Raw genomic sequence first — 23,498 nt, forward strand, 5'->3', positions numbered from 1 at the left:
TGGTGGTCTAGGGGTTAAGTTTCAGTGCTATCATCACTAGGGCCTGAGTTCGATGCACAGCCAGGAGCTGACCCACATATGGTGCAGCAGACCCCTCCTGTCTCGCCCGCTGCTCCCCTCAGCAGTGCGTTTCAGTCAGTCTGCCTGTTCTGCTCCCCATTCTGTCTCTGGTGATTCTTCTCACCCCCTACAACTCTGGCCTACACCCCAGATCTTCTACACAAAAATAAATAAAAACTTAAAAAAAAAAAAAACATGGGGCCTCCCCTGGTGGCACAGCGGTTGAGCGCTGGGCTGCAAAGCTGCCCACAGCCTCTGCAGCGCCGGTTCGATCCCCGGTCGCTGGCAAGGGACCCACATGGTGTGCAGACCTCTCCTGCCACACCCGCTGCTCCCCTCAGCAGTGTACTTCGGTCCTTCTGCCTGTTCTGCTCCCTGCTCTGGCTCTGGTGAATTCTCTCACCCTCCCACACATCTGACTGTAACCAGTGCTTGTATAAATAAATAAAATCTTTAAAAAAAAAACCAAAACATGATGCACATTTGTAATATTGTCCTTGGACTGTTTAGAGGTGGGTGCTCATAGGATGAATATTTTTAAGCTCTGGTATATATTGATACTCTACCTTCAAGAAATACCGTACTAATTCACGCTCCCAATGATAGTGGATGACAAGGTTTATCTCACCAGAGATGGAACTGAGGCCATAGCAGTGATAGTGCTGAGACTTTACCCTTTAGGCCAGCAGGGAGGCCCGTTTTAAATTTTTTTTTTAAGATTTACTTATTTATTTATTTATTTATTTTTATTTATACAAGCACTGGGTACAGTCAGAAGCACGGGAGGGTGAGACAACTCACCAGAGTCAGAGCAGGGAGCAGAACAGGCAGAAGGACCGAAGTACACTGCTGAGGGGAGCAGCGGGCAGCAGGAGAGGTCTGCGCGCCATGTGGGACCCTCCTCCGGTGGCTGGGGAGCAGCCGGGGATCGAACCGGCGCTGCAGAGGCTGCAGGCAGCTTCGCAACCCAGCACTCAACTGCTGTGCCACCAGGGAGGCCCCCATTTTAAATTTTAATAACAAAAACATTTAAGTAATCCATGTTAATGGTACAAAATTCAAAAGACACAGGTTTCCCTGGTAGCTCAGGAGTAAAAGTCTCAGCACTATCAAGCTATCTCCAGCCACAGCGGTATGAGTTCTATCCTGGCCAGGGAGCTAACACGCATGGCACAGCAGACCTCTTCTGTCTTGCCTGCTGCTCCACTTAGCAGTGTATTTCAGTCAGTCTGCCTGTTCTGCACCCCATTCTGTCTCTGGTGAATCCTTTCACCCACCCCACCCCACACCACTGGCCTACACCCCAGTTCTTGGATACATAAATAAATAGAACATAAATCTTTTTCAAAAAATTCAAGACACAAAAAGGAATACCATGAAAGTATGTACCCATGTCTGTCTTTTCAGACACCCAATTCTCTTTTCCAGAGGCAACCATACTAACCAATTTCCCAGTGGTATTCTGGGCATTTATAAAAATTAATTTCCCTTTGATACATTTCTCTTTTGTCCTCACAAAGCATTACCATATAAAACATACTGTTCTGTGCGTTGTTTCTTTTCAGTCAGCAATTTAACTTGGCTCTCATGCCGTCTGAGAATATAAGGAGCTTGTCTATATATGTGACACATATTCATCATTCTGCGTACATTTGTTGAGCACCTACTAGGTGTCAGGCCTATTCAATACACTGATATGGCAATAAATAAAACAGAAATAATCTCAACTGTCTTGGAACTTTTATCACAATGGAAATAAATGAAAAATAAAGAAATGCAAAAATCCTATGCTACATGATAGCAAGTATATTAGAGAAAAGCAAAATGTTCAGCACAGCTGAATGTGTCCTTGTAAGGTGGAACTCTGGCATGGGGGAGGTGGTCTGCTGGTCAGGCTGAGCTAGGCCAAGACCAGGCAAACCCAATCGCAGGAAGAAATCCTGCTAAGGAAGCAGAGGCTAAGGCCCAAAGACATTAAGAATTAGGACACAGGGCCTCCCCGGTGGCGCAGCGTTTGAGCTCTGTGCTGAGAAGCTGCCCGCAGCATCTGCAGCACCAGGTTCGATCCCCGGCTGCAGGGCGAGGCCAGGCGAGGTTCCCACATGGCATGCAGACCTCTCCTGCCGCGCCCACTGCTCCTCTCAGCAGTGTACCTCAGTCCTTCTGCCTGTTCTGCTCCCCGCTCTGGCTCTGGTGAATTCTCTCAACCTCCCGCGCTTCTGACTGTACCCAGGGCTTGTATAAATAAATAAATAAATCTTTAAAAAAAAAAGAATTAGGACACAGACACCCAGAAGAGAGAAAGCCAGCTACCCTCCACTTCCAGCACCAGGCAGCGCTTCCTAAAACAGAAACCCAGCATGAAGGCAAAACATCAGTCTACTGACAGGTTCCTGGACTTGGAAGAGAAACCTGGGGTTCAGAGAAAGAATGGAGTCCTGGACACTCTTTGAAAATTTGTTCCTATTAGTGTCTTGTTCCTTTAAGAGGTTGAAGCCTAGGCTAAGGTGGAGGAGGATGAAAGAGCACCAATTAAATCACCGTGAGGGCCCACGGATCCGACTCACTAGGGAGAGAGGCTCCAGCACCCAAAATGCAAGGCAGATGGGGCTAGCTTCCTCTGTCCCCATGGGAAGGAGGCACAGGGAGCCTGACTTGGGCTGCATGGGACTAAACACTTCCTAAGGATGAGATAGAGAGAGGAGGGTCTCAGGAGGCAGTGAGCCCCCCCCCCTTCATCCCCAGTTACTCTCTGGCAGAGAGCAGAGGCCCACAGGGAGAGAGGCCTCTGTCATTCAGCAGGACGTGGGACCTCAGGCCCCTTGAGGGCCCATGGACCCTAAAATGCTCTGAATTCTCCCATATTTGGAGAACAAACCCTGCCTGGTCCTGTCTGGCCCCGTCCTGTGGCTCAGAAACACCCCAGAGAGTGCAGCCCTTTCCTGGGGTTTCATAAAGGAGCAGCATTAGCATTCATTAGTGCTCTAATTGGCATCTTAATTGCCAGTCTCACTCTTGGTCTTTTGGACTTTGTAATGAGTACCTGGTGCACAGCCCTCCCCTTAGACTTCCCCCCACCTTGTCCCTAGGATTACTGCTCCCAGCTGTGCCTCACCTGCCTTTCAGCAGCCAACCCATCCTGCCCAGCCACCCCACCCCCCAAAACTTGGAGGCAGGGATGAGTGTCCCCATGGCGTCTGCATTGCACCTTCTCTCCCTCCCCTTTCCAGTGAGCTCAGGAAATTGGTTTTCATCCACCAGGCTCCGGTTGCTTAGCAACAGAAGCACTGCTCCTAGCAACCAGGAGCCATAAAGATGCTGCAGAAAGAGGAGGCTGTCTGGGCCCTGCTCTCCTCAGCTCCCAACTGCTGGCCTCCCCGTGTTTTTCTCACAGAGTAGACACCCTTCCTCCCTCAGATCTCAGGTCTTGCAGGCAGATCTGGGCGGGAGCTGCCTGGAATCCCTTTGAATTGCACCCCTCGGGCCAGCAGGAGGCAGCTTATATCACAGCAGAGTGGCTGTAGGGAGAGGCCCCACCAAAGAGAAACAGAGGGCACTGCTCTTTTGGCTCCTCCAGCCTGGCCTGCTAGGTAGGAGTGGCGGGGGCCAGGCTCCTTTCACCCTGGCTGAGAACATTCCTGGACAGGGCGGGGGGCCAGGGGCACATTGAGGTCCCAGCCCATGTGAGGCCAAAGGGAGGCAAAAGACTGCACAAGAGAACCCCATCTTGTAGAGATCAGGAAACTGAGTCAGAGACAGGGTCTGGCCACCAGACCCTTTCAGTCACAGCTGGGTCTGGCCCAGCACGGAACAGGGGCCTTCCCCACATAGCCAGCGTCCATGACCCCCGCCGTGTGCAGCACCAGGAGCTTCTGCTTCCCCCAGAGGACAGTGAGGGTAGGTTTTTCTACCCCAAAGAAGAAGCCTCCGTCCTCCTGCCTTGTGGGATGGCCCGAGCTCAGGGTGATCACCAGGAGATTTTCCGTTGGATGGGCTGCTTTCCTAGAATGTGGTGGCGTTGTTTGTTTGTTTGTTTGTTTGTTTGTTTGTTTGTTTTTTAAGTACTAGCAATTCTTGCCGAGAGTCCCCAGAGAGGCCAGTCTAGAATTCCGCTGTAGGAATAGGTGCTATTTGGTATCTCTTTGCGATCTGGACTCAATAGGATGTGCACCTGGTGCTGCCCCACCCCAGCTGTGGGGCCCCAAGCTCTGGCCACGGGGCTGCCCCCCAGGAAAAATCCACAGAAAGTAGGGGCTGTGGGAAACAGGCATCCAACATGGGACCCCACCCTGTGCCCCCCCCCCCGGGACCCGGCTGCCAGGCAGGGCCACGCCACCCCCTGGGCAGCTTCTCCCCAGCTGCCCCCTCTCGCCTTGCCGCTAGGTCTCCCTCTCCCTCTTTCTTCCTCCCAAGAAAAGGGCTCTGGCTTCGGGCTTGCATTGCCTGGCAACCGAACAGGCTGCCGCAGGCTGAGAGGAGCAGCACAGATGCTGCCTAATGAGGGGGCTGCCAGGAGGGAGGGAGAGCCTGTCTGCAGGCGCAGCCCTGCCAGCCATGCCCTGTTGCTCACAAGTCAGACACCAGCCCTTTCCTGAAGGCTGACTCTTGGCCTCTGTGCTGAAAAGTCTTCCGAGGGCAGCGGAGCCACACTCAGGTAAACACCTCCTTGGCCCGCCCTTTCCGTTTCATGTTGAGAACTTTTGGTCACGGAAGATGCCAAGCTTCACACGGGGAGAAGAGCATCAGGAGTCCCGCTGCACGTCACGCAGCCCCGCCGCGCATCAGCTCCTGGCCCGACAGCACGTCCTCGTCTGCATTTCAGGATGTGGCTCTGAAACGCAAGAATTCTCTTTTTAAAAAAAAACAGCATTGTTGTAGCGCTGTAGTTGATAACGCTGCGGCCACCAGCGCCGATTCCGTAACCTCAGACCCAGTGAGTGTTCACGCTTCAAATGTCTCGTCGACGTCGGGAAGGGCTGGTGCTTACGCGGGCCTTTTCTACAGTTTATTTGAGTCAGAACGAGCAAGGTCCACGCATCAATCAATAGGTTCCCCTTCAGGAATATACAGGGGAGACCCGTTTTTCTCCACTCCCGCGCGTTGGTGAGGGCCGGCAGCCCCAGCTGCTCAAAGACCAACAGGAGGAAGGTCTGTTCGCATGGGCAACCTCCACGGAGATCTCGGCGACAGTAGCACAGGGGCGCGGTTGGAATTGGGGCTTGTATGCCTTCTTGCTGGCTGCCACAGAGGAAATAAAGGACTTTTCCACTGTTTGGAAGGGAAGTGCGTTCTCGGGCACTTAAACACCTGATTAGAAACATTGTGATGAGGCCTACGCTGGATGACTGGCCTTTCTGCCCCCATTAGGGCCACAGAAGCCCCCTGGAGGAGGTTTGAGGGGAGGTCTTACTCGTGGTCACCCTCTGGGAGTAGCTCCACCCTGAGAAGGAATTTGTGGCGGCCCCAGTTCCCAGAAGCTGCTGCTTTTAGTCAGATAAGGGAAGTTCCAAGAAGGCTTTTCTCCCAATACCTGTTGAACCTCAACTCTCTTCCACTTAAAGAGAACCTGTATAGCAATTCTGGGGTTCCTGGTGGGTCCCCACAATATGCTAAAAGACAAGGAACTGAAAATATCCTGAAACCCTTGATCCCAGGGTCTTCCTGAGGACCGCCCACCCCTCTCTCCAGCTCCCTGAGGGGTTATTAGTTCCAGATGCTGAGATGGAGACTGAGATGCAAATGAAGAGTTCAAGGTCCCCCAGCTCCCGAGGCACCGGGCCAGGTACCAGGCACCTGGTACCTCCAGGCTGGGACCTGCAGTCAGTCCAAACTCCTAGTTGCATTGTGCCCTGACAACCGCCTCCTGGTACCCTCACAGTCCTGCCCCCTGAAAGGGGAGGCAAGGCTTCAGGGAGCAGGAGGGCAGGCCTTCACCCCCCCCACCCCCTCCTAGTCCAGGCTCTACCCAGCATCTGGCAAAGACCCTTGCCAGTCCACCTCCTCTGACCAGTCGCCCTGGCCCACTTCTCCCAAGGGTCTGGCCAGGGGTGCCTGCGCCTCAGTCTCTTCCCCCAGAAGCTTCCCGAGTGTATTAGGGGAGGGAGCGTGTTCCCCACCCCACTTGACGATGGGCAGAGCTGAATGGCCGGGTGAAGCCCTGTGACCTGGAAGGCAGGTGTGCTCAGAGAGACACTCGTGACGGAGAAGGCTTCCCTTGCTTCTCGGCTTTGGACTTGCACCAGGGACTTAGGAGACTGGAGGAGATGCGTGGAGGAGAGACACGTAGACACACTTGGGAGAGACGCGTGGGTGAGAGACACTGCGGAGGCTCACGGTGGCAGCCGTTGTCTGGAGGGGCCCTTTGGGGTTGCTCCTTTCCTCCTCCACTTGCCTGCCCCTGCCACTACCAGTCGGTCCCTTAGACCTGTAGCAAGCTTTGGGGCCTCAGAGGCCCCACTTCTGGCCCACCCCATTGGATTGGCATTTACCCACAAGGGGACAGGTAACTTTGAGTGTTTTGGGGAAACTATAATCCTTTTTTCCCTCTCTCTCTCTCTGTGCACACTAACCCCATTAAAGTTCTTTCACAGAGTCTGCTTTGTCTTTGCGCACATGGATGGCCAGACCCCTTTAGAGCGTGCAAGTTTGGGGGCCCTGGGGTACCCCTCTGACACCCGCTAACAAGTGCTGGCGGAGCCTCCCTGGTGGCGCAAGGGGTTAAGACGCTGCACTATGAAGCTACCCGCAGCCACTGCAGCAGGAGTTCGATCCCCAGCCAGGGAGGTGACCCACATGGCGCAGCAGACCTCTCCTGGCTCGCCCGCTGCTCCCCTCAGCAGTGTATTTCAGTCAGTCTGCCCATCCTGTTCCCCACTCTCTGTCTCTGGTGAGTCCATTCACCCCCAGGCCCCTAGCCTGCACCCCAGTTCTTGTATGCATAAACAAATAAATCTTAAAGAAAAAAGAATAACAAGAGCTGGGACCTTGGCATTGGATAGATGTGGCCCCTTCCCCAGCTGCCTGGCCCAGAGCCATTTGGACATTGGTTCCCTGAGGGGAGTGTGGTTCCCCGAGGAGGGGAGGGTGGTTCCCCGAGGGGGGGCCCACTGCCAGGGGACCTGAGTGAGGGGCCGTCTGTACGTGAGAGGGCTGCAGTTCAGGGGAGACTTTGTGGAGAGATCCCGCAGCACCTGCCACTGCACAGTGCCTCTGTGTGCTCCTGTGCTTAGAGGAGGCCAGGCAGCTGTCTGGGGAGCAGCCTGCGCAGGGCGTCCTCAGGACAGGGCGTCTGCCCTCACCTCCCTTTCCATGGGCCACGACCCCCGAGAGGCCCAGGCGTCCTCCTCTGTGCAGCAAAGATGCCCGAGACGAGGCTGGGCTGTCCTGGGGAGACAGGCCTTTTAGCTCGGAGTCCCGGAATCTGCTCTGCCCAGGGAGTGCTGGGGCAGGGCTGGGGCTCTGCTGCTCGTCATGCTGCTCTGTGACCCTGGGCAGGCAGCTTCCTCCCCGTGGGTCTGGGCTTCCTTGTCTATACAATGAAGGGGCTGGGCCAGATGATCTCCAGGGGCCCGTTCGCTTCCACGTTTCCATGATCTCCAGGAAAGGGAGACCCACAACATTCCTTGGTAAATGGTTGCTGGTCTTAATTATCTCTGCAGTCAGAGGGGTCTTCCTGCCTGTTTCCTGGTGTCTCTGAGCCTGGCTTCCTCTGACCAAGGCCCGGGTCTGGGTCAGCACACTGACAGTCCCAGAAGGACGCGTGGGCAACAGGCATTTTCATCAGCACAACTCAGATCACGGTGGTGGGAGAGTGGGGTCCAGAGCCCTCAAGCCCCACCTGCTGATCCCCGAGGAGTTCAGGGCCCAGCCGTGTTCAGGCTTCAGGGCGATGGGGATGTGAACAGGCCGCCTTGTTGCCTGCCGGTACCCTCCTCCCCACTTGGCAGGCCAGGAGCCAGGGACTCTGTCAAGGACACGCAGATCTGGGGCAGGGGGCGCAGCTTGGGGCAGGGAAGGGCTGGGACCTCCTCAGGAGGGGTCTTTCCCGCGCAGGGGCCATGGGGTGATGGTGAAGAGGAGAGCCAGTCACCTAGGAGCAGGGCTGTGGCACGAACTGAACCCGTTCGGGCAGCCCGCCCTCAGGGAACTCCTGGGGAAGCAAGGCACGCTCAGGCACACGCAGACACACACGCGCGTGCGCACGCGCCCCTGGGGAGGGGTGTGGGGCTTGTCCGGCTCCCGGGAGCCGGGGCTTCCCCGCCCGCTCGGGAGCGGCTGAGTCTCCCTAGGGCTTCACTTCTTCCCAAAGGGCGACTCCGTGGAGGGAACAGCCCACAGGTGCACGTGGCCCCCCGCGGCGAGCTTGCAGCCCAGGTAAGCGGCAGATGCCCAGGCGGGGAGACTCACCCTGGGCGCCACCCCGGGTAAGGAAGGGGGATGGCGACCAGCACCCAGCGCAGCCCTTCGCGGGGCTCAGGGGCAGTCCTGGGCTGGGCCCATTTCCAGAGGAGTCAGTGGGTTGGCTGGGCGGGTGGCCCTGGAGGGCAGTTCGTCTCCCCTCTTCGGGTCAGGCAGGGACCTCGGGCGGGGGTGGGAGGGGGTGGTGATCCTCGGGAATTCGGGGCCTCTCCGTGCAGGGCTAGGAGCAGAGGTTCCCCCGACCAGGGCTTCTCAAAGGAGTTGGGGCCTGAAACTCGTTGTTGAGGCTTTGCTGGTTCTTCTGAGCAGAAGTTGCACATGGCCTTGGCGCCATTTCTCTTGCTGGTGAGGCAAAGCAGGGACATGAGGCCTCAAGAAACGGCCTCAAAACTTGCCCAACTTTTCTGAAAAGCACGCTTTCTGTCCCCCCTCCCCGTGTAGAGGACCAAGGTGTCCCTCAAGACTGAGCTGTGATTGTGCCACGTTGACCTGAAAATTAGCTCAACAGTCACTGAGCAAGAGGCCTGGGCAAGGCCGCGCCTTTGCTCCTTCCCCACATCCTATGTGTGGGGGAAGCGCACACGCACACGCACAGACACAGACACAGACACAGACGTGCACCGACACGCGCACGCACATGTCCCTGGGAGGAGTGACACAGGAAGGAAGGGGGAAGCATGGACAAATGACCCGTGGGGTCTCTACTTACTGGGCTCGGGGACACAGAGAGATTCTGAAGGGAAACTTCCAGGGGAAAAAAGAAGGAAATGCCTGCTTTCAGCTGCCCGGTCATTCCCATTGTTTGTTTTCTGAGTCTTCTTGCTTCCGGGCTGTTTTATAAGGCCGAGCCACTGAGGAGCGGTCTGTTTTCTCAGAACAGAAAGGGAAAGGCCCTTTGGTCCCTGGGGCCCCCTGCCCGAGCCCCTGCCTCTCCGCCCAGGAGGGGGTGCTCTCCTTGCCATTAGCCCTGGTGTGGGCCTGTGCCCGTGGCAACAGTGATCCCCGTGGCTCTTCGGTCCTCGGCGCCCAGGTTTTCACTTCCCTTCTCTCCCCGATACCAAACCTGAGCCTGTCCCGCAGCCCTGAGGCAGAAGGCTCGGGTGTGCTACATCCAGCCTCTTTGGATATTGTGGAAATGGCAAGGTGAAGCCAATCCTCCTTTCCCTGATCACACAACTTATTTTTATTGATTGCCTGCCATGTGCCAGACACCATTCCTTGTGCTGTAGTACACAAGCAAACAAAAATAGACTAGATAATATGCTCGAATGCATTTTCATTCTAATGGAGGAAAACAAACACTAATAATAATCAATGGGAATATATAATATGTTGCAGGATACATGGAATGCGTGCTTATCTCTTATACAGGACTATGGAGGAAGACATCTTTGAGGAAGTGATATTTGACGAGGGACTTGACGAAAGTGAAAGAACAAGCTAGGTGATCGATTGATTATCTGAAGAGAGATGTGCAGGTAAGAGGAACAATGACAAGTCCCTGAGGAATGTTTAAAGAATAGCTGGAAGGCCTGTGTTCCTGGGTAGGATCAGTTTCCCCCTAGGCTCTTCTCGATATGTCCACAGTGGGGCTGTTGTAACCTTGTATGGAAACTAGAGGTCATTGAAGGCATAGTTTGGAGGTTACATACCATTCCTGCCATTCCTTAAAGAATACAGATTAGGGCTGCCCCTGGTGGCGCAGGCGGTTTAGCGCTGTGCTGTGAAGCTGTCTGCAGCCTCTGCAGCGCTGGTTTGATCCTGGCCAGCCGGCAAGGGTCCCACATGGCACAACAGACCTCTCCTGTCTTGCCCACTGCTCCCCTCAGCAGTGTATTTCATCAGTCTGCCTGTTCTGTTCCCCGCTCTGTCTTTGGTGAATCCTCTCACCCTCCCGCGCATCTAGTCTGTACCCCGGTTCTTGTATAAATAAATAAATAAATCTTTCAAAAAAAAAAAAAAGAATACAGATGATTCGAGGGCTCCCTGGTGGTGCAAGAGGTTAAGTTTCAGCACTATGAAGCTGTCCACAACCACTGCAGCACAGTTCTATCCCTGGCCAGGGAGCTACCCACATGGCACAGCAGACCTCTCCTGTCTCACCTGCTGCTCCCCTCAGCAATGAATTTCAGTCAATCTGCCTGTTCTGCTCCCTACTCTGTCCTTACTGAATCTTTTACCCTCCACACCTCTGGCCTGCACCCCAGGTCTTATATACATAAATAAATAAATCTTAAAAAAAAAATACAGATTATTTTGGGTTGAGAGCAGTGAGGGTCCTGCAGAGAAGCTTCTGTCCTTGCCTAAATTCTTTGCCCTTCCCTATGCTACGATTTCAAGTCCTAAGCTTCTTATCCTTTTTCCTAATCAAGGAAGCAATCACTGCCTCTCCTTTTATAGCCTAAAAGAATGTAGTTCGGGAGTTTCATCCAGGTTTAAGTTTGTCAGTAAACATGTTCGCTCTATCAAGAATCTCATCTTTACTCTCAGAGTAAGGATGAGGTCACCCCCTCCTTGTTTGTCCTGTGAGGTCTCCCCCTCTCTTTTCTTCAAGGCCCAAGGTCCCAGAACACAGGAAAAATATTGCTGGTCTAGTCCATGTTAAGTTTCCATAGGTAAGCTGTTTTGATTACTTGTCCAGCCCAAGAAGGAACCAGAGGAGTACAGAATAATTTCCCTTGTGCCCCAACATCTGTCATGAGAGTGAGGTCATTACAATGTTAGGAAATGGCTTTTCACGAAGATGGCGCTAAAAGCAAAGAAGGAAGCCCCTGCCCCTCCCAAAGCCGAGGCCAAGGCAAAAGTTTTGAAGGCCAAGAAAGCAGTGCTGAAAGGTGTCCACAGCCATAGGAAAAAGAAGATTCGCACTTCACCCACTTTTCGGAGGCCCAAGACATTGCAACTCCGAAGACAACCCAAATATCCGCGGAAGAGCGCTCCCAAGAGAAACAAGCTTGACCACTATGCCATCATCAAATTCCCTCTTGTTGTAGAGTAACCCCGATACACAATGGGGTGCCCGACTGTGGGTCCTCACCCGCGAGCTTAAGAGGACTTATCAATGCTCTACTTCAGGCACACGTGAAAGGTTAATAAAAGGTTTATTTACAAGGGAAGGGGAAATGAGGAAATGTACAGCTCAGGGAGAAAAGTGGGAGACAAAGTTTTAAATGAGTCCTACCCAATCTGCCGATCAGGAATCCCAAAATGGCGCTCTGAGAGCTGACTGCAAGCCAGGAGCTGTGTAGCCAGGAGGCGAGCGACAGCGAGCCCCCCAAGGCCCACGTGTTTGGTTTTTATATCCAACCTGGCTGCCCAACTCCACCCTCAGGTCCCAGCCACCCTCCCTTTGGTGGTGATGGGATTTGTCTTTCCCAGTGTCTTGATGGCTTTAGTCTGGAGTGGGGGTGGGGTCCACAAAGCCTATATGGGATTAGCTTAGGACATCATTTCCCCCTAACACTCTTACCACTGAGTCAGCCATGAAGAAAATAGAAGACAACAACACACTTGTGTTCATTGTGGATGTCAAGGCCAACAAGCACCAGATCAAACAGGCTGTGAAGAAGCTCTATGACATTGATGTGGCCAAGGTCAATTCCTTGATCAGACCTGATGGAGAGAAGAAGGCTTATGTTCGACTGGCTCCTGACTATGATGCTTTGGATGTTGCCAACAAAATTGGGATCATTTAAACTGACTCCAGCTGGCTAATTCTAAATACAATTTTTCACCATTTAAAAAAAAAAAAGAATGTTAGGAAATGATGGCAGAGTATTGGAGGGAGAAAGTCAAATTATGTACAATCTTGCAGGCCATAATAAGAACCTTTATTCAGTGAAGTAGAAAGTAATGACAGATTTAGGAGAGGAGCAAAAATAAATTGTCTACTCATTAACTGGATTGTTCTGATAATTGTGCCAAGAACAGACTGTTTGGAAGCAAGGATAAAAGCCATAGACCACTCCAAACATGACTGCCTGTGACCCCTTGTTGATGCCATTAAAGATAAGCTTGGCAACTGGCGTTTTTAGATAATGCAGTCCTCTTCATTTGTGTTAAGATCTAAATTAGTACTGGAACTTGGATTAGGCTCTAAACCCTGTGCTATTTCTAGTGCTCTGCATAGCCCTTCATTGTCATTGCCAATAAGGACAGAAAAAATGGTGGAGCAAGGGAACCTTGAAGTGTTGGCCCAGGGGGTTATAAGAATAATACTAGAAAGAGAGGTAAACTGCAGGGATAATCCTATAAAAAAATAGTGATAATTTCTATCACACTTTGTGAAGGTTACTGGATTCGCTGATTAGTAACCAGTCTGGAGACTTAGTGTGGATATATGACATTGTTAAAAGACTTTGAGAATGCATCTGTACAGACTTGGAGGTCCTGATCAAGACTCTGGTTCCTCACTTTTTGCAATTTGATATTAGGAGTTGGGAAAAACTAAGATTAAAAGTAACACAAAGGTTTGGCCTTATGTTAGCTTGCATTTTTTCCTTATAGAAAGAAAGCAGAATTCCTCAATTGTTAAGGATTGAGGAGTTTTTTTTTCTCCCTCGCCAAACTTTAGTCAGGCTTCTCTGAACTCTCTTCTCAACCAGGCCTTGACCTTTGGATTTACCTGTCCATCTTTGCATTGCCCTCTTTTAGCAAAAAAAAAAAAATCCTGCTTAATCAGTTTAGCAAGAATCCCCACACCCAATATATGATCACCTTAATTATCTGATTAAATTCTTCACCACCACCACCCCAGGTATCTGATCATCCTAGCCTGGCCTCAACAAGAATCCTGTTAAGTCAGAATCTTCACTTGCCCCTGAGACTTTCTCTTAGTAATTTTCCACCCTCTGATACCCATCCCCCTCCTTAGCTACAAATTCTGAACTTGCCCTGCTATGTTTGGTGTGCAATCTCTCTCCTGCTGCAAACCCCATTGCAGAAGATGCTTGAATAAAATCTTCCTTAATAAAGTCTTCCTTACTGCTCCTTAGCAATTACTGGAAATAATTTTTCTTTGACATTAATGTGAAAGACAAAATGTGCTAGACAATTAATGAGATGTTTTGATTCAGGCTATTACAATAGGGAGACTGTTCCTTTTTGTGGAAGAACATCTCAGAAGGAAAAAATGAGGCCTGGGTTTTTGGGGTTTTTTTTAAAATTTTTATTTATTTATTTTATACAAGAACTGGGGTACAGGTCAGAGGCACAGGAGGGTGAGAGAATTCACCAGAGCCAGAGCGGGGAGCAGAACAGGCAGACAGGAGAGGTCTGCTGTGCCATGTGGGGTTCTCCCTGGCTGGCGGGGAATCCCAAGGACACTGCTGAGGGGAGCAGCGGGCAAGGCAGGAGAGGTCTGCTGCTCCCTGGCCCCCTGGCCGGAGGGGAATCAAACCGGCGCTGCAGAGGCTGCGGATAGCTTCGCAGTGCGGCGCTCAAATGCTGCGCCACTGGGGAGGCCCCAAGGCCTGGGTTTTATAGAGGCAGGTAAACAAGGGAGCCCAAGGACAGGTGGACAGGGAATTTCATCTGATTTGAGAGAAGGTGGACGGTGGGGTGACCTTTTGTGGTAACCATTTCTCAAAACACAAAAGCGTGCGGGTATTTCTTAACCATTTCTTCTCTGCAAGAGCATTAAGAATCAGATATAGTTAAATATTGTCACGGGTTTTCTTCTACCTTAATTTAAAAAGAAATTTCAGACTCATTATTGTGTAGACCTCTTAAGATGATAGTATATGCATGAACATGTTTGGGATGAATACAGAACAAACTGCTAGTCTCTTCACCTTTGAGGAAGAAAACTGGGAAGAAGAATGGTGAAGGGAAACATTTCTTTTATAGCCTTCTATTTTGTTTTGAGTTTTCTGACCATATGCATGTATTTATTTTATAATAAAATATGCTGTCATTAAGAGTTTATCTAGGGGGCCTCCCTGGTGGTGCAGGCGGTTGAGTGCAGCGCTGTGAAGCTGTCTGCAGCCTCTGCAGTGCCGGTTCAATCCCCACCGGCCACAGAGATACCCACATGGTGCGCCAGACCTTTCCTGTCTCGCCCACTGCTCCCCTCAGTAGTGTATTTTGGTCAGTCTACCTGTTCTGTTCCCCACTCTGTCTCAGGTGAATCCTCTCACCCTCCCCCGCATCTGGCCTGTATCCCGGTTCTTGTGTAAAAATAAATAAATCTTTAAAAAAAAAAAAAGAGCTTATTTGGGTATTGAGTAATAGGTCTTGTTTCTTCTTTAATCTTTCTGCACTTCAAAACCCAATAAATTATCTTTTAGAGAGTGATATGGGCTAGACTTTCCTGCAAGTTTGGTCTGTTAAAAGCAGTCCCATGGGGGCAAGTGACAGGTGGAATTATTAGGGTTGCCATAGGGGTTGGATTCTGGATACTTTATCTCTTGTTGCTTACAAGAAAGGGCAAATATATATATATATATAAAGGGATCTAGGTTCTTGATTGTTTTTTCTTTGCCCCCAAGGAAGTAAAGAAAAGTAATCTTTCCGGCTTAGCAACCCCAAGCAGTAAACTAGGTTCCAACCAAGGTGAGTTCTTGGAACTTTTATGATGCAGAAATAGAAAATAAACTAAGGAAGACAACATCTGGAAGGTGGACAAAGAAAAGGAAGTATGGAAATAGAGAGATACTAACTAATCTACATAATAAGGGGTCAAAAAACTTTACAGAGCAGAGAAAACAGCAGGAGTGTTCGAAGGCATATTTTCAAAAAGGCTCTCTGGGGCCTCCCTGGTGGTACAAAGGGTTAAGCATAAACACAATGAAACAATCCACCGCCACTGTAGCACGAGTTCAATCCCCAGCCAGGGAGGTGACCCACATGGTGCAGCAGACCTCTCCTGTCTCACCTGCTGCTCCCCTCAGCCGTGTGTTTCAGTCCATCTGCCTGTTCCATTTCCCACTCTGTCTCTGGTGAATCCTCTCACCACCACCACCCCCCTCTGGCCTGTACCCCGGTTCTTGTATGCATAAATAAATAAATCTTTTTTTTAAATTAAAAAATAATAAAAAAATAAAAACTAAAGACAGGCTCTGGAGATATTGGGGTGGGGATGTAAGAAAAGATATACAAAGTATTGCTGGTGAGTGTAAATTGGATTCCATTCCAGATTTTGAAATGGATAGAAGATTTTTTTTTAAAGTCTCACTTTTGATCTTTTTTTTTTTTTTTAAGATTTATTTTATTTATTTATTCATACAAGCACTGGGTACAGTCAGAAGCATGGGAGGGTGAGAGAATTCACCAGAGCCAGAGCGGGGAGCAGAGCAGGCAGAAGGACCGAAGTACACTGCTGAGGGGAGCAGCGGGTGGCAGGGGAGAGGCCTGCGCGCCATGTGGGACCCTCCTCCGGTGGCCGGGGAGCAGCCGGGGATCAAACCGGTGCTCTAGAGGCTGCGGGCAGCTTCGTAACCCAGCGCTCAACCGCTGTGCCACCGGGGAGACCCAGAAGATTTTTGTAAAGTGGAGAACCTTTTTAAATTATCTATCATCTAAGGGCCTCCCTGGTGGCTCAAGGAGTTAAGTTTCAGCACTACGAAGATATTGGCAGCCACTGCAGCACAAGTTCGATCCCCGGCCAGGGAGCTAATTCATATGGCACAGCACACCTCTCCTGTCTCACCCACTGCTCCCCTCAGCAATGTATTTCTGTCAGTCTGTCTATTTTGCTCCCCACTCTGTCTCTGGTGGATCCTCTCACTCCACACACACACACCTCTGGCCTGCACCCGTTTGAATAATCTCTTAAATAAATAAAATTATTTGATATCTTTTGAATATGCTTCTTTGACTACAACTCATTGCAACTGGACCACCTGGGTCCAGTATTCTTTTTTTTTTTTTAATGTTTTTTTTTAATAGAGGCATGCTTTTATTTTATTTTATTTATTTGTTTGTTTGTTTTGTTTATACATGCACTGGGTACAGTCAGAAGCACATGGGAGGGTGAGAGAATTCACCAGAGCCAGAGCGGGGAGCAGAGCAGGCAGAAGGACCCAAGCACACTGCTGAGGGGAGCAGCGGGCGGCAGGAGAGGTTTGCGCGCCATGTGGGACCCTCCTCCAGTGTCCGGGGAGCAGCTGGGGATTGAACCGGCACTGCAGAGGCTGCGGGCAGCTTCGCAACCCAGCGCTCAACCGCTGCGCCACCGGGGAGGCCCTGGGTCCAGTATTCTTAATGGGTTGCCTTTGGGGGATTTTTCCATGATGATAGAACTGTGAAATCATGGTCAGCTCCTTAAACATAATGTACCATAGATTTGAGTGAGTAAAGACCATTTTTGACATCCAGGTTGTTAAAAGACCATTTTTGACATCCAGGTTGTTAAAAAAAATAAAGAAAAAGTAATTGAGATAAGCTCAGCGTGAATAATAGTGCTTCAGATATTCTCTTGAGGGGAGAAGGATGTGAGAAAGAGCCGAATTCCTTCCCCTAGAGTCACTGACCTTGATTGAAGACACAGTATTTCAAAAGGAAGGTTGGAATTGCACTTGCTAGCAATTTCTGAGTAAGATTTTCTGTGAGCAATCCCAAGTGAAGTTGACCCACTTGGGTTATGCGTGCATGCGTTGACTAGAACAATATGTTTTGGGGGTTGTTTTTGTTGTTGTAAAGCCTATAAAGAAGATGCAATAACTGGACAGGGAAGTCCCACCTACCTTATGCTACTATTGTTGTTATAAACCATTTCATTTGAGAGTAAGTTGTAGATATCATCGCACTTTATTTTGAAATATATAATTATGACACAAAGTTTTAAAAGAAAGGTTGATTGAATCTGTAGAGATAAGTGAAGATTTCCCAGACCACCCCAAGAGTCTCAAAACTGGCCTCTTGAACATACCATGTTCTGCCTTGCAGAGTACTTGAGCAATGAAGTCTCAGTGAAATTTGCTGAGGAGAAGCTTCTGTTCTTGCCTAAATCTCCCCCCTTCCCTGATCTAAGAAGAGGTAATCCTGTCCTAAGCATCTACCCTTTTACTAATCAGAAAAGTAATTATTACATCTCTTTTATGACCTGGAAAAATGTAGTTTGAGGTGGGTGGCGGCTCATCCAGCTATAGGTTTATCACTGAACATGTCCTCTCTATCTAAGAATCTCATCTATATTCTCAGAGAAAAGGTGAGGTCACCCCTTCTTGTCTATCTTGTAGTGTAAAGTCCCCTCTTGTGTTATTAAATTTTGGCCTTTTCTCTTACTAATTTGTCTAAAGTTAGTTTGTTCATCTGTGCAGTATTGGAAGAACCCAGATTGGACAGGGAGTTCCCCCTGCCCTCCCACAATATGGCCAGCCAGGTAGGGGAACTGTTAAATGACTGGATGCTGCTTATTTTCTCTGGGATGGCATAGAAGGATGAGATCTAGGGCTTCTGAACATGTCAACAAGCAAGGTGAAGATTTTTACTGTATCAGACTCCTGATCTCTTCCCCTACAGAAACCTAGCAGAAAACGAGTGAGAGATGTTTTATTTCTCTAAATTTGAGTTGGTGGAAGAAAACATTGTTGAAGGTAGCTTCTTGGGTATTGTGAGACTCTTAGACTTTAAGAATTTTGTTCTTAATGGTGACTTATCTATTTGTTTTCATTCTTCCCAAAACCTTGACTCTCACTCCCAAAAAGACAGTCTTCCCAATCTTTTATTCAGTCACTCTCTTGAGATTTTTTTCTTAAATCTTATTTTGAGAAGTGAGATCTGGCTGTGTTTCATTTATTTTATGTGTTATATGCTGTTGTATGATGTTTCCCAACTCGAGGTTGGGGTAAATGTCTCTTCCACCTTGAGCTACTGTTGTGTTGTTTTTTTCCAAAATCAGGTTCTAAGTTTTCCTCCATGTTCTTTCAGTCTCAGACTTTGGGGTAAGGAACTTAGGAGGTCACTCCCATAAGCTCTGTCTTTTCTGTAGTTATAAAAGGAAAACAACTACTGTGGGAGTCTTGGGAGACAAAAAGCCACAATTTGGTGGGCATAGATTATAATTCTGGCTCTAAGGCTTAGCTAAAAGCTGTTAATGTATTTTTTTTTCTTTTAAAGATTTATTTGTTTGTTTGTTTATACAAGCACTGGGCACAGTCAGAAGCGCGGGAGGGTGAGAGAATTCACCAGAGCCAGAGTGGGAAGCAGAAAGGCAGAAGGACAGAAGTACACTGCTGAGGGGAGCAGCGGGCGGCAGGAGAGGTCTGCGCGCCATGTGGGACCCTCCTCTGGTGGCCGGAGAGCAGCCGGGGATCAAACCGGCGCTGCAAAGGCTGCAGGCAGCCTCGCAACCCAGCGCTCAACCGCTGCGCCACCGGGGAGGCCCTGTTAATGTATTTTAAATTGTCCTTTTCTCATGTTTTAACTGGATGGGAACTGCTGGATCACAGGTAAGCTATAAATGTTTACTGATTAGTTCAGTAGCTATTGAATTGGATAACTCAGAAAAAGTTTTTCTTTTCTTTCAGAAGACTTTTTTGTTGTTTTGAGGATCAGTACACTGACATTTCACTTTTCTTTTTTAAGATTTATTTATTTATGCATACAAGAACTAGGGCACAGGCCAGAGGTGCAGGGAGTGAGAGGATTCACCAGAGACAGAGCAGGGAACAGAACAGGCAGACTGAGTGAAATACACTGCTGAGGGGAGCAGCAGGTCAGACAGGAGAGGTCTGCTGTGCCATGTGGGTAGCTCCCTGGCCGGGGATCGAACTGGTGCTGCAGTGGCTGCTGATAGCTTCACAGTGCTGTGCTTTAACCCCTTGCACCATCAAGGAGGCCCCGGATATTTCATTTTTACATACCAAAACTCTAAATAGCCATGTCATTGTGAGTCTTTTCTAAACAGTTATTCCAGATAATTTCCAGCTTAAAGTTTGGAGGCAAATTTTTCTTAACTGGATATCAAGTATCAAAATCTTCAAATGAGGATAAGCTGTTACATGGTACAGCTCATTAAATCACAATTTGTATCATACACACTACATATTCAAATTTTCAGTCTTGCACAGCACACAAAGTTACTAGGAAAACTGGACAACCACAAAAATGTTAGAGTGCAGGAAATTTTGTCAGGAAAGCCAAGATCAAGTAGTGTTGTTTTTTTTTTTTTTTAAGATTTATTTATTTATGCATTCAAGAACTGGTGTGCAGGCCAAAGATGTGGGGGTATGAGAGGGTTTTCCAGAGACAGAGTGGAAAACAACAGGTGGGTTGACTGAAATACACTGCTGAGGGGAGCAGCGGGAGAGGCAGGAGAGGTCTGCTGCGCCATGTGGGTCACCTGCCTGGCCTAGGATCGAACTCATGCTACAGTGGCTGCGGATAATTTCACAGTGCTGCATCTTAACCCCTTGCGCCACCAGGGAGGCCCCAAGGAGTAGTTTTTGATGTTGCTTTGGAGAAATGTTGGGTTCAGAGAGCAGGGTCCTTAGTTCACCTCTGAGAAGAGTTTCACCAAAACTCAGCACAAGGCGAGTTTCCCCACGAGGCAGAGACTTTTAGTTATATCTAAAAGGGCAGGTTTATTATATAGGAGAAGAAGACACTAGCACAGACACAAGCAGACAGGAAAAGCTGCCTCCAGAAGGGGCAGATTTGTTAAAGGAGAGGCCTGTATCGTCAGGGGTGGGCAGAACTGCTGGGTTTGGCCAGGACAGAAATTGCACTGATACAGTGTTCTTCTTTGGGGGAGGAATTCATTTCTTTGTGGAATTGTTATCTACTGTTAATTACCTCTAGAGTGTGACTAGGTTGATTTGTAAGTACTGATGGTGATTCTCTACAATGGCCTCCAATCTCCATATCCCACCTCCAGCCTGCACCTCCAGATACTTTCTTTTTTTTTTTTTTGAAAGCATTTTTTTTAAAGATTTGTTTATTTATACAAGAACCAGGGCACAGGCCAGATGCGCAGGAGGGTGAAAGGATTCACCAGAAATAGAGTGGAGAACAGAACAGGCAGACTGACAAAATACACTGCTGAGGGGAGCAGCGGGTGAGACAGGAGAGGTCTGCTCGCCATGTGGGTTGCTCCAAGGCCAGCGGGGATCAAATCGGCACTGCAGAGGCTGCAGACAGCTTCACAGTGCTGCACTCAACCGCCTGCACCACCAGGGAGACCCCAGATACTTTCTACAGCAGTTGGGGCTTAAGGATTTTCATTTTTATAGTTGGATCTATCAACTATGATCATCATTTCTACCCCCAACTCCAGTTTCTGGTTTTGTAATGCCTCCATCCTAAATTTTCTACTCTTAACCTCCATCAATCCCCCTGACCACATGCAGCCCAAAATCTTTTGGGGGGTTGAAGGGGGAAGATCCGCCTTCTGTAGCTACTTCAGGCTGGAGCAGGATCTGTTGTCATCACTAACTTAAGGGCCTGGGATATGGCCTCCCTAATGCTAGTCCTTGAGCAAACTGGTGCTGCTAGTTCTGGAAGGAGGTGTATACTGAGTCCAAATGGTGTGGTCTCTGGGCTGGCTGTTCCTCTTCTCTGGGCTGGGTGTTTATCTTAGAAGAGGAGTTGGAACTTCATGGGTCCCCCTAGGCTAGAGGAAATAAATTTGACAATTAGATTGAGTATGTAAGGTCCAAAATGGAGAGTAAGAAATATAGCAATGGCTAAGGGCCCCAGGAAAAGCAGTATCTATGGAAGACACCCCCCCCCCATTGAAGATTTCCCCTACTTCCCAGGGGAGAAACTATTTTCTTTAGGTAGCAATAAGCTGATAACTGTTAGGAGGAGGTTTAAGATTAAAAGAAAAACTTTCAAGGGACCTATTGACAGAGTAGGGGAAGGAGTAAGTAAAGATTTTAGAAATTATGCACTGAACAGATTCCTGCGTGGAGATTATACAATTAGTAAATTAAATAGCAGAGAAACACCTATTTTAAGGGTTAAGCATAATATAATGAACAACTTTATCAGATCCCAAATCTTCCCCCCCCCCCACCCTCGAGAACTTAACCAGCTGTTTAGAAGGGGGTGGCATCTAATACTGACTGGGACTAAAGTTGTATATCTTTTAACAGATGTAACTTTACAGGGTGATCAGGATATAGACGTAACATTTAGTTTTAATTATTGTGCAAGTGTCCACCTGGGCCCCAGTTAACATGTGCAGCCATTTGGGACCAGCCATTAAGTGCAAAGTTGATTAACAAAATGAGCAGCAAACCCACCGGTAAGTGTCAGTGTTGTGACATGGGGGCAAATTTAACCAAGGAGGCAACCCACTTCTGGAGTGCGATTGGATCAAGAGAAATGCAGATGGGATATTTGCTGGAATAAGGCATATAGCCACAATCCCACAGGGTTTGCCTCACTGTCTGTGCATAGCAGTGAGCCCAGAAAAAAGGTATTGGTCCCAGCTTCCTCAGGGACAGAAGGTGTCATGAGAAGATCACTGCCAGGAGAGTCAGGATCTCTGGTTGGGGAAAGTTGGGTGAGGTTTTTTTTTTTTTTTTTCGGGTTTTTTTTTGTTTGTTTGGTTTTTTTTTTTGTGGATCCTCGCCGGTGGCCGGGGATCGAACTGGTGCTGCAGAGGCTGCGGGCAGCCTCGCAACCCAGCGCTCAACAGCTGCACCACCAGGTGAAGCCTGAAAGTTGGGTGAGTTTCAAAGTTAAATTAGAATTGGGCCTCCCTGGTGGTGCAAGGGGATAAGTTGCAGCACCATGAAGCTATCCACAGCCATTGCAGCACGGCATGAGTTCGATCCCCAGCCAGCCAGGGAGCGAACTAACTCAACATAGTGCAGCAGACCTCTCCTGTCTCACCCGCTAGTCCCCTCAGCAGTGTATTTCAGTCAGTCTGCCTATTCTGTTCCCCACTCTGTCTCTGGTGAATCCTCTCAACCCCTGCACCTCCGGCCTATACCCCAGTTCTTGTATGCATAAATAAATAAATCTTTAAAAAAATAATAAAAGTTATGAAACATAATTTTTCTCCACCTCACTTCAGTTTTACAAAATGGTCATGGAAAAATCCGTTTAACAAGTTGAGTTGTAGTAAACATGGCCAGTTCTTTTGCATAATCACAACAAGAACAAAATTATGACTATATGCTTTTAAGATCTGCTTTACTGGAACCTGACGAGTTTCTCAGATTGGGCCTTTTTACAGTTTGCCTCTCAGCACAGGAGACCATTCCACAGTCACATTAGATATGCCTGTAATACCAGTGTCTTTGGGTAGGTTATTCTCCTTGAGGTCCCAAAATACACTGGGGTCTCTGGGTCACCCAAGGGAGTGACATTCATTACTCTTGAATCCTAGGGCAAGTTAGGGAGAATTAGGCAGCCTCAAGGACAGTGCAGGTGGGGACCTCCAGAAAATTAAGGAAGGCTTCAGAGATAAGGGCAACAAGAGGAATATCAACAAGACATTCAGTAAGGAGGACCAAAGATAAGGTATTGTTGTGCCCAACCTCGACCAGTGTAGCCCCCAAGGACACACAGATAGCCTATGCAAGAACACAAAGGAGTTTATTACGGGCTTGAGTCTGGGGTCACGACATGCACCGATGCAACAGCAGAGGTCGAGAGCCCCGAACAAAGGAATCAGGGGCTTTATGGGGTCACGAATTTTGAAACAAGCTGACAATTACTCATTGGCCACTACAAAGGCATTTTGGCACACTCACCTATAGTTTCAAACTGATTGGACGGTTAGAGATGCTGTCCCATTTATAGATAAGACTGCCCTCATTGGCAGCTGGGGTGGTCTGCTCTTTCGTCACCAGGTGGGGTGAGGGTCGTGGCTGTTGAAACTATCTCTGGAATGTGGCTGTACAAGGACTAACACATCAAGATGGAGGATATACAAAATGGCAAACCCTCGGCTAAGCTTGGTTCCACAGTATGTGAAGATCCCCCACTCAGTAGCAGATTGAGTGAGACCACCTGAGAACTAACCAATCACAAAGAGAATGGTGGAGCTTTAGATATATTCCCTGAGACATGATTCCACTTTGGCTTCCTTGCCCTTCCCTGGCCTGGGAGTCCCACTTTATTTC

This window comes from Talpa occidentalis, unplaced genomic scaffold (assembly GCF_014898055.3).
Source record: "Talpa occidentalis isolate TD23 unplaced genomic scaffold, MPIMG_talOcc4v2.1 talOcc4.15, whole genome shotgun sequence".
NCBI classification, from domain to species: Eukaryota; Metazoa; Chordata; class Mammalia; order Eulipotyphla; family Talpidae; genus Talpa; species Talpa occidentalis.